General features: G+C 38.4%; 1 pseudogene; it reads right to left on the bottom strand.

The window, feature by feature from the left end:
- Nucleotides 1-7,564: 7,564 nt before the first annotated feature.
- Nucleotides 7,565-9,125, bottom strand: LOC112405999 (probable inactive 1-aminocyclopropane-1-carboxylate synthase-like protein 2; annotated as a pseudogene).
- Between the last annotated feature and the right edge of the window lie 2,410 nt (nt 9,126-11,535).

Here is an 11,535-nt window from a genome sequence, read left to right as displayed (position 1 = left end):
AAAAGTACGGTAGTACAGTACTGGCATCCAGGGGCTGGCATCGAGTGAGCAGGCAAGAAGAGTTACTGACTGGAGGAGGGAGAGGAGGTGGGAGACGGTAGAGCTGAAGGATCGTCAGCAATAGGAGATGGGGATGGGGGACAAGCTGCCATTTCACTCACGCCTGACGTTGATGGCACAGGTTCTGGTTCCTTGCTGGATTCAATTCTATCTACCCTCTTCAAAAAGTGATCCAGTGATGTCTGGGTAGTAGCTCTTTTTTTCTCATCATAGATGACACGGTAGCACTGGATTGCATTGTGAACAGTTGCTCCAACCTTCGTGTACCATTCTATGTTTGGGTCCTATGCCTCAAAAACTAACAGTGCCTCCTCAAATAAAGAAAATCCCCTCGCCATTTCGTGCGTCCTGAATCTCTTCGGTTCTTCAGTTACTTCTTCTTCCCTTTTCTTTCTTTGTCCTTTCTCTGGGCCTCCAATTCCATCAGGTCTACCATCTTTTTGCCTCACTCCACTCTCTCAATCATTTTCACTTTTGTTTCCATCATTAACACTTGGAGCTTCTTAGCATTACCAGCTACATCACTGCTGCTTTTACGCTTGCTTCTGGACATCCTGGGCTTGAAATAAAGATACTGTACTACTGTACTCTATACAGTACTGTACAGTAAAGCACACAAAAGCACAACTACCTGTAGAGGATGCGTGCACGTGACAATGTACGCCAGACACGTGAACTAACTTACCTGACTGGACATGCGAGCGCACGTTTCCATCTTTGAAAGTTCACAACTTGAAGTTTCATACGTAGGGGACTTACTGTAACACTGCTTCAAGCAGTACAATTCTGAGCTCAGGCTAGAACAGAACTGAAACAAAAAATAGTGATGTGAAAAAAATCACATGGTCATAACTGAATTCTTTGACTGATATAAGTATGCCCTCTTAGGATTAAAAAAGAAGGACACGGTGAGTGGGAATAAGGGGGAATTGGAAGAAGATAGTCATAAGGTACCAACTTCCAGTTATAAGATAAATACGGGCCAGGAATGTAATGTACAACACGATAAATATAATTAACAGGGCTGTAAGTTATATATGAAAGTTGTTAAAAGAGTAAATCCTAAGAGTTCTCATCACAAGGAAAAATATTTTTCTTTTATTTTGTATCTATTTGAGATGATGGATGTTCACGAAACTTATTGTGGTCATCATTTCATGATATACCTAAGTAAAAGTATTATGCTATACACTTTAAACTTATATAGTGCTTAAACTTATACAGTATGTCAATTATATCTCAATAAAACTGGAAGGAAAAAAAAGAGAAGAACACTTTTTGATCCAGTCCCACCATCTCATACCTATTTGCCCTAAATCATTCCCAGGAAAAATGACTTAAACTCTGATTGATTCTAGTGATCAATTTGGAAATTCTGCTCATTTAAAACTTTTCATTTATCTCTTCTATTTTTGATAGTCTTCTAAATCATTTTGTGAACCCAGTGCTCCAGGAGTGTTAATTGTCTGAATTTCAAGAGCTTTTACAAAACCCTTTTATCTGTGACGTGCTGTCATCTAAAGCCAACTCTTTAAGTGAAAGATCATTTAATTTATGGAGAAGAGGAAGTATAATTTTATACCTAAAGGTTATCCCAACATTTTAAAATATTGAAATAATTATTTGACCATTTTATCTACATATTGTCAAATTTCTAGATATTGAAAACCTCCACAGTTGTCTGAGTTATCCTGTTTATTTTTTTCCACATAATTTTCACATGAAATTATAGGACTACCTACTATTAAATAGTCAGTCCTGATCAGTGAATATTTGCTACAGCAATAAATTATGCTATAACAGTAATGTGGGTTCTTTACAGACTTAAACACAAACAATTCAAAAAGAAAACTTGCAAAGTACACTTATCCTTAAATGGCATCAAATAATTTATTCCAGTTTGTTATAACTGCTTATGAAATTTTTAAAACACACAAACAAAAACCACCCCTGAATTATTTTGTGAGAGGTGTATTCTATAATAATCTTAGATTAAAAAAAACACACCTAAACAGTAATAATTGGGTGAAAAAATCCAGTTATATTGATTTATTTCCTGCATCTTAGCCTGTTTTACGAACTCTTAACAGCAGAAAATATGTTTTCATTACTTTTCTTTCATGACAGTATGTCTTAAAATTCTATTCAAAATGCAAACGCTCCTGGTATTTGAGAATTGAGATAACGTTAATTCGAAGACAAAAGTTTTCCATTTGTTCAGAGTTGCCCTTTAGCCATTACCCTACCATCATTTTATGTGTGATTAAAAAATATATATATACACAAGAAAGAGAAACACCAAAAAAAAAAAATCAGTGTTTTCGTGAGATATTTTTGCCTATCATTTGTCAATGTTTCATTGAAAACACTGCTTTTATAGACTTTATTTCAATGAAAATCACCTTTATTGGATGCTTTTAGGTTTTCATGCTTTGAAGTTTGTGCAAGTAGACAAAGTTCCATTTATTTCTGTAGCTGGTGAAATGAAAAGATATTGTCCCTACCTATCCTTACGGCCTTGAGGCATCATTCATATCAAAATCCAGTTCCGTGACTTAAAGTGAGAGTAGACTCCCTCTCACCTTTCCTGTTTTCCTCCCCCTTCTTACATTTTGTCCTCTTTCAAAGGAAGCCATATATACTTCAGTTCAGCAAATCCAAAATGCTGCATTATCAAAATGTTCCACTTATATCACAAACTAATGTGTTTCCAGGAGCTTTGAGCTTTCAAGGTAACCACTGTGGCATGTACTCAGTAGAAAGATAAGTGGCCATAAGATATTCTTTTCAAACCATCCAGGAGCTTTAATTTTGATTCACATAGAATATCTAGGAGTAATTTGCATACACAAAAAGAGATTTTACAAACTAGAATGAACAAACTCTATGTGTATACACATTTCCCCGATTTTAAGATAAACTTCCATTCTCCTCAAAATTAAAAAGAAACATTTTTTTTTATTAAGCTTGTGGTATAAATTCTGCACAAATTATTTTAGAAATAGTCTCAGTGGTTCTCAACCCTCTCTCTTCATATTCACCTAGAAGCTTCTAAAACCAGCAGAAGCCCTGGTTTCATCCAAAGATTTAATCTCATTGGTTTGGGAGGTAGTCTGGGTGTCAATATTTTTTAAAAGTTCAAGGCATGACTATAATATGCAGCCAGGATTAAGAACCAGTAAGCTAGGGTAAAAATAACTTTATCACATAGCATTTAAATCACCTCTAGAAACTCACCCAAGCTCAAATGTATGTTGTCTATGTCACACTTGGCGAAATATTTTCTATTGAAAAATTGATGTCACTACAAAATATTAAAGCATCCTTAAATGTTCAACATTGCTTGTAAAATTATTTCATGGAAGCATTATTTCATAACAATAATTCTTCCATTATTTCAGTGGAAGATAATGCATTCCTTCTGAAACCAGAAATATGGTCCTTAGAAATAAGTGGGAACTAAGTATACACAAACATGCAAAGAAATATTGTGAGGTAATTAAAATAAAGATATAGATCTATATTTATTGATATCCATTCAATAATACTAAGTGAAATAGAGATACAGATTAAAGAATATTAAATTAAAATGCTAATAATATTTTTATGTGAATGATATTTTTGGTTATGTATATTCCATAGTATTTGATCTTCAAAATTAGTATGCATGCTTTTAACAAAACAGCAAAGAAAACTCACAATTTGGAAGGAAAGAAAAAGGAATAAGAACAAGAAAAAGAGAAAAAAAAGAGACAAACTGGGCACAAAGTTGCTTGTATTACTTTGAGACATCAAAATTATAGCAGGTCTTGAAAGATGAGTTTGTAAAGCCTTGAGAAAAAATCGATTCCAGTTTCCTAAATGTATTTGAAACAAACTGTACAGTTTCCTTGTCAATGATACCACTGATAAAATCTTCTGAGAGTATTGGAACTCTTAAAAGAAATGTATATTATTTTAAGAGTTTATTATTATTATAACAAATATTATATTATTATTATAAATTATTATAATAAATACATTATTATTTTAATGTATATCATCTACAATTTTATAGTTTCCTTATTTACAATGGGAGATTCATAAGTGATGGCTTAGTTTACACAGTCTATTTTCCAGATGAAAAGCGATTAAAAAGTATTTTTTGTTTAAGGACGTGAGAATTTACCACACTTGAGAAAAACCTAGAGCATTCCTCTATGAGATTTTCTCATTCATATAAGTATTTACTCAATAACAGCTAACTAACAATCTAGAAATAAATTATAATGTATGTTTCTATCATTCCCCTATTTTATCCTTCAGATGAAAGGATGCAACTTTGCAATCTTTTTGTCTTCCAAAGTTATAAACATATGGTTCTTCAATCAAAAAACCTTTAAATCATATTTTAATATCTCTAAGGCTTCACACCAGATATAAATGAGATACAAAGGTGCTATGAGCAAGTCTCTAGGAGCTTGGAATGCACTATAGAAAAGACAAAACGCACACACACACATAAAGTTTAACGTGGAGATATAACTTCATACATGGCACTGACAAGCAGGACTTTTGAACTAGACCCATCTTGCCAATTTCAATAGTCAGAGGTTGTATAGTGGAAAAAAGTTCTAGTAGCAGAGCTAGGAAAAGTAACTTGGGGTCTGATGAATACACTAGCTGGGTTGATGTGAAGAATTCATGTTAGGGGGTTATGAAAGTAAAGTTAGAAAAGGTAAAAAAAAAAAAAAATAGGCAGTGGGGAACCTTGGTTACCCAATCAAGGAGTCTGACTTTTGTTCATTGAAATAATGGAAACATTTGAACAGGTTGGGGCATGGGACTCTGATGACCTGGCCATTCTGTATGTTTTCTGACTTTATCTCCTACCAGTCATCACCAGATTTGCTCTGTTCCAGCCACACTGTCCTTCTTGCTGTTTGTCAAATACATCAAGGTTTTCCTGCCTCAGGGCCTTTGCACTTGTTGGTTGGTGCATCATTATTGCCGTGCTTTCCCCTCAGATCTTTGCTTACCTGGGTCCCTCACTTCACTGGGATAAATCAAAAATAGCACCTTCCACACCACCATTCTATACTTTTATACTTTGCTTTAGTTTTCTTCATAGCATTACCTAACATATTTCCTTCTCACACAGCGACACATACATTTTGTTTTTTATTTATCATCTGTCTCCCTTACCAGAAGGTGAAAAATAAACTTCATGCAGCGTGAACAGCACACCTCTGTCATGTTTACTTCAGAGACTGGAACATGGGTGAAACAAACAGAATGTTCAACATGTATTTATTAAAGAATTAATAACATCTTAACTACTTAAGTAACTAACAAATAGTCAAAGAAGAACTTTAGGAAGATTGGCATAGTATATGGGAATCTGTGACAATAAACTAGACAAGAGGTAATAGACTGACCAAGAATAAGCACCATGGGGACAAAAAGAAGAAAAGAAGTGGATGTAAAAGCTTGGGTTTCCTCCCTGGGCTCAGTATCCTTACCTGTAAAACGAGGATTGTTGAACTAAAATTATGACTATGATTATTCAGCATAGGAAAAGTAATGGCTCTCTCAGAGCTAAAGTTCAGGCAGGCTTACTGCTGATTATAAAAGAAGCAGGTTCCCTACGTGTGGGTCTCTTCTCCTGCAACACACTCCACTGCCTATGCAGGCATCACTTGGTCCTCCACATTTTGCCCTGTAGAAAGCAGGGCTTGGGCTACCAAAGCAAAAGTCATACTCTGATTACTGCTATTACTGTCAGTAATAAGTTGTCATTTGTCTCTGACCCAGGCTTCTCATGCCTTCTGTCAGCATTCGTGAAACCTGTTAGTTTGCAAGTAGGGTAAAACCTTAGAGCCTTCAACAGATTTGTAGATACAAGATACAATATACTAACATCAGTTATTTCAATATACTAGCAACAAATAATTAGAAAATGAATTAATAAACAATACTTTTAAAATAACATGAAAAGCATAATATAGTGATAAATTTAAGAAAGTGTATGTAAGATTTTTACACTGAAATCTAGAAAAACGTTGCTGAGAGAAATTAAAGACCTAAATAATGGAGGGAGATGCGTGTAGATGTGAAAATGTTCTTTTTTTCCACTCTCTTACTTGAATCTGTGGATCAGAAGACAGAAACAGCCCATCCCTTACATGGAAGGCACCACGCTTCCAACCCAGGGACAGTTCCCTGATGAGACTGTCTATTAGCTGCTGTTAACAGAGATCCCAAGAGCATCTCTGGTCACAATAGCTCCTTCATCTTTCCAATGAATTCCCTTTATGTTTTTATTAGCTGTAGTCGATTTCTAAAGAACACTCTCTGGTATTAAAAAAAAAAAAAACCTTCAAGAATTGGGATTTGTTGGTATGCTGCTTTTTGTTGATGTTTTTAAAGGAGAATTGTCACTGAAGAACAAGAACCACCAAACCTAGACTCAAGAGAGGGAAGATGGCCACAAACCGAAGTGATTGACCAAAGCCACCAGTTGGTGCTAAAAGCCCCTTCATCATCTATAAAATGATGGTGGTCCCTGCTTCACCCATCTCACAGCATCAGTGCTCAGCCTGAAGCTCAGATATGCAAAAGCTTTGCAGAGAAACTCACAAGCGGTGTGATTAGAGCAGTTGAAAACACTAGAGATAGAAACGGAAAACCCCAGGCTTGTCACAGAGATTCATTTTAAAAGTCTTTTGAAAAGGCAAGAATGGAAAGAACTGATGTTTGGAAGCAAGAACTTCTGGAATTCTATCCCCACCCTGCCATTCAGTCATTCATGGGTAAGGATGGTGTGATCTTGTCAGGATCCTATGGGACAGTGCCTCCAATGCCTGGAATGTGCTCCTTCAGTTAGAGATCATTTTTTCCCTTCCTTTCTGGCCTACCTCTGACATTATTCTTCACATTCAACCTGCTTTAGAACTTTTGAAGGACAAAAAAATCATCTAGCTCCCAAAGGTGATTATGAAAAATATCAACAAGAAATAGAACAGGCCCGGAATTTAAGAGAATATAGAATTTAGAGGACATCAAATACAAAAATACACCCATCTAAATAGGGCCCCAGGGAGTTCCCTTTATTCCTGTAGGCTTTCCGACCCCAACCCCATAAAAATGTTTTGCACACACAATGGCTAGCAGAGACTAAAAAGATGCAAAGCTTCCAAAAATTACACATGCTCAGCTGAAGGAGGTTGATGACTGCGTCACATGAGCCCATTCCTGGAGGAGCCCATTGTTTCCTCAGTCACAGCACCAGTTCAGTGCCCCAGCCTTCTAGACCAGAGGCTGATAGCAGGGATCCCTGAGCGTTGTGACTGGCTGGAGTGACTGCCTGGAGGGCAGAACGCTCACTCCCTCTGTGCATCCTCCAGCTGCTTCGCTATCAAATCTTGCTTCTGCTCCACTGATAGAACCTGATAGAACTGATGTGGGAAGTGTGTTTTAGCCAGATGAGCTTATCCACCATGATTAGGTGGGAAATTTCAGGCTTCTAATACTTGTAGGTCTCACCATGGGACAATATCAGCTTATTGTTCAGGAAGCAGCAATGGAGGAACAGCTCTTCCTCCAATGCACACAGGTCCAGGAAGTTTTCCAAGTTGACCCAGATATAGGGGCCAGAGCCACAATTGAGAAAGGGGATCTTCAATACCTTCAACTTGTTAATGATGTACCTGTGAGGGTTAGCAGGTGGATACACTTTGTCAATCTGTTCTCTGTCCTGGAGCAGCCAACACAGTTTGTGCTGGGTGATGCCAGAAACGTTGCAGAGGCAGCCAGAGGAGCTCACAGCAGAGCCCACCTCCTTGTTGTGGGTATACAGAGTGCCAAAGCAGAAGCCAGAAATGATAAAATCCTTACTGGTGCTTCAGATCACATGGGCCGTGTTGAAACCAGGCAAACTTTCCATGCCCAGAACACTGTGAAATATCATGTATTCATCCAACACAGATAGCATGTAAATCTCATCTATGATGACACACAGGTTGCACCGCTTGGCAAATTCTAGGTATTCCTTCAGTGAGTCCCAGGAGTAGAGGTCACTCAGAGGATTCTGAGGGTTAATTAACACAAGGTCTCTGACCTTACTGCCCTTAAGCATAGCCTTAAGTGGGACTTGCTCCACCTTCTACACTTGAGCTGGAAAAGATGGATGGTCACATCGGTGATCTCACTGTCTGGGTGGACAAGCATCAGCTCAACTTTCACATACCGGTGGGAGCTGAAGAGGAAGCCACCATAGAAGGTGGTGAGGTGTCAGAAAGGCCTCACCTGAATCGCACAGAACCATGGTCAGCACGGAGAAGACAGAGTGGCAGCCATTTAGAACAACCAAGTTTTCTGGATCCAGGTGGGCAGGTGTCTTGCAGTAGTAGGTCAGGAACGAGCCCACTTCTTCCCACAGGGATGGTTGCCCTCTCTAATCAGGGTATTGCAGCAGGATCTCCTCAATGCAGTTCATGTCACTCTGATTCAAAATTTCAGTAATCAGATCAGTGCACAGCTTATTCTCACTGGTACCAAGATTAATGAAACCCAAAGTGTTCTTGTCCTCATGGTATTTGTCTCCATGGCAGTTCTTGTAGCCTAGAAGCTGGAATGGTACAAGACAGAGATGTCAATCCCACAGTTGAATAGGTCATGGCTGGCAAATGCAGCTTCAAAATCACTCCATTGAGGAACTAGCTGGTCAGGCTGCCTGGATGATGGGCCCACTGCCTACCTCTGACTTCACCCCTAGAGTCCTGGGAAGGGCAAGACAGTTGGAGTCCCAGGCCACCCATGGCCCCAGACTACAGGAGGTAGACCAGTTGGCATATTAAGTGGTCCAGGAGGGCTTCCTGCTCCTGGCTGGCCTGATTATGCCTCTGCTCTTCCAGCACCAGGTCCTGCTGCATGTGCTTGGTCATCAGCTGCATGATATGTTCTTCAGTGATCTACAGCAAATGCACCATCATCTCCATCAACTGGCTAAGAATATTCTGGTTTCTGAGGCCCTGGCCCCTCATCAGGCCACAAGGCACATGGAGAGTGTCTGATCAGTGATTCATACTCTGGGTATTTGCACTGGCCTCCGCAGGCTGGCTGAAACTTTTGCCTCTGTTTCCATTCATCTTTCTGTGGTCTAAGATCCTTACGCCTGATGAAATCATCCTGGAACGTCAGGGCTCAGAGACCTCTCCAACACTCTCCTCTCACTAAGCTTGCTTATCCACCTTTTTTTATTATAACCATCCTAGTTAGTTTGAAGTTATAGGTATTTCATTGTAGTTTTGCCTGGCCTTTCCCTACAGACTAATGATGTTGAGCATTTTTTCATGTGCACATTGGCCATTTGTATATTTTCTTAGGATAAAGGTATATTCAATATTCTTTTCCTACTTTTTAATTGAGCTATTTGTCCTTATAGTATTGGGTTGTCAGGGTTCTTTATATATTCTGGATACAAATCTCTTATCAGACATATGATTTGCAAATATCTTCTCCCATTTTGTGGGTTATCTTTTTATTTTCTTGATTGTATCATTTACAGCACAGAAAGTTTAAATTTGGATGAAGTCCAATTTAGCTATTTTTTTTCTGCTATTTCTTTGCTTTTGGTATGATATCAAAGAAACCATTGCCTAAATTAAGGTCACTAAGGTTTACTCTCATGTTTTATTCCAGGAGTTTTCTAGATGTAGTTCTTACATTTAAGTCTATGATCCATTTGAGTTCATTTTTGTGTATGGTGTGAGGTAGATGTCCAATTTCACTCTTTTACATGTGGATATTCCATTTTCCCAGTACCATTTGTTAAAAGGATAATTATTTCTTCCATTGAATTATCTTAGCACATTTGTTGGAAATAAATTTGTCATGAATGTAAGAGTTTACTTCTGGACTCTCAATCCTATTCCATTGATCTATATGTCTATCCTTATGCTACTACCACACTGTCTTGATTAATGTAGCTTTGTAATAAGTTTTCAAACCAGGAAGTATGAGTCCTTTAACTTTGTTCTTCTTTTTCAAGATTGTTTTTGCCATTTTCAGTCCATATCCATTACTTTAAGCTGTTGAGAACATATTCTTCCAGCTTGCCTGGTTCCAGACTGAAATGTTTCTTTTAGTCCTTTCTCAAATGCCAGACCATTCATTCCCTTTGCTTGCAAACATGTTGCATGCCTCCCCAAATTATCACTCATGGTAATCAACAATGAGCACAAAGAACAGCTGGAAATCAAGAACAGGATGGAAAACAGGGGCTTTTAAAAGAAAATGACAGATTTAGGTCACCAGAAAGTCTTTGAATAGGATGTTGTGGGAACAAAGTGACTGTCATGGTGAAAAATTAGATCATAAATCTTAGAATAAATCCTAAAACAGATCTCTTGTGTTTTCCTCTTCCTCATGTGGACTGGGTAGATTGTGTTGATTAAGTTAGTTCATTCTCTCAGACTCTTCCAAAATGAAATAAAGCTGTGCTGTTTCTCATGTTCTTATTGCAGACCCTGCCTTTTGGCCTTTTGTAGTTAGTGTCTATGAGAATTTTTATACCTGTTAGAGATTAAGCATTTCATGCTTCAATTATGTTCAAATGAAAAAGGGTTATCATTTGGAGATGCACCTATATTGAGAGGGTTACAATAAACATATCTATATATGAGGGCTTCTGAGATCACATGACCACATGTGAACACTTTACGTAGTCACATCAGACATTGTCAGTTGGCCAAAGAAAGTTTTTTTTTTTTTTTTTTTTGCGGTACATGGGCCTCTCACTGTTGTGGCCTCTCCCGCTGTGGAGCACAGGCTCCAGACATGCAGACTCAGCGGCCACGGCTCACAGGCCCAGCCGCTCCGCGGCATGTGGGATCTTCCTGGAGTGGGTCATGAACCCATGTCCCCTGCATCGGCAGGCGGACTCTCAACCTCTGCGCCACCAGGGAAGCCCGAAAGTTATTTTTTTATTATATTATTTATTCATTTATTTTTTTATTGGAGTATAATTGCTTTACAATGTTGTATTAGTTTCTGCTGTACAACAAAGTAAATCAGATATATATATATATATCCCCTCCTTCTTGAGCCTCCCTCCCACCAGCTCCATCCCACTCCTCTAGGTCACAGAGCACTAAGCTGAGCTCCCTGTGCTATGCAGCAGCTTCCCACTAGCTATCTATTTTACACATGGTACTGTATATATGTCAGCGCTACTCTCCCAAATCGTCTCACCCTCCCTTTTCCCCACTGTGTCCACATGTCCTTTCTCTATGTCTGGCCAGAGAAAGTTACTGCTCTCATTTTACAGAAGCATAACTGAAGTGCCAAGAGGTAAACTGACTTGCTTAGGTAATTGAGCATGGCAAGGACAGAGCCAGTATGAAAGCACAGTATATCTGCCTCCTGCAGATGCCATTAATGGTTAAATTGTGTCCTCCAAAAGGATATGTTGAAGTCGTAAGCCCTGGTACCTGT

This window comes from Neophocaena asiaeorientalis, unplaced genomic scaffold (assembly GCF_003031525.2).
Source record: "Neophocaena asiaeorientalis asiaeorientalis breed wild unplaced genomic scaffold, Neophocaena_asiaeorientalis_V1.1 scaffold229, whole genome shotgun sequence".
In the NCBI taxonomy this organism is placed as follows: domain Eukaryota; kingdom Metazoa; phylum Chordata; class Mammalia; order Artiodactyla; family Phocoenidae; genus Neophocaena; species Neophocaena asiaeorientalis.
Note: the sequence above shows the minus strand (reverse complement) of the source record. Positions and strands in the feature narration are given on the sequence as shown.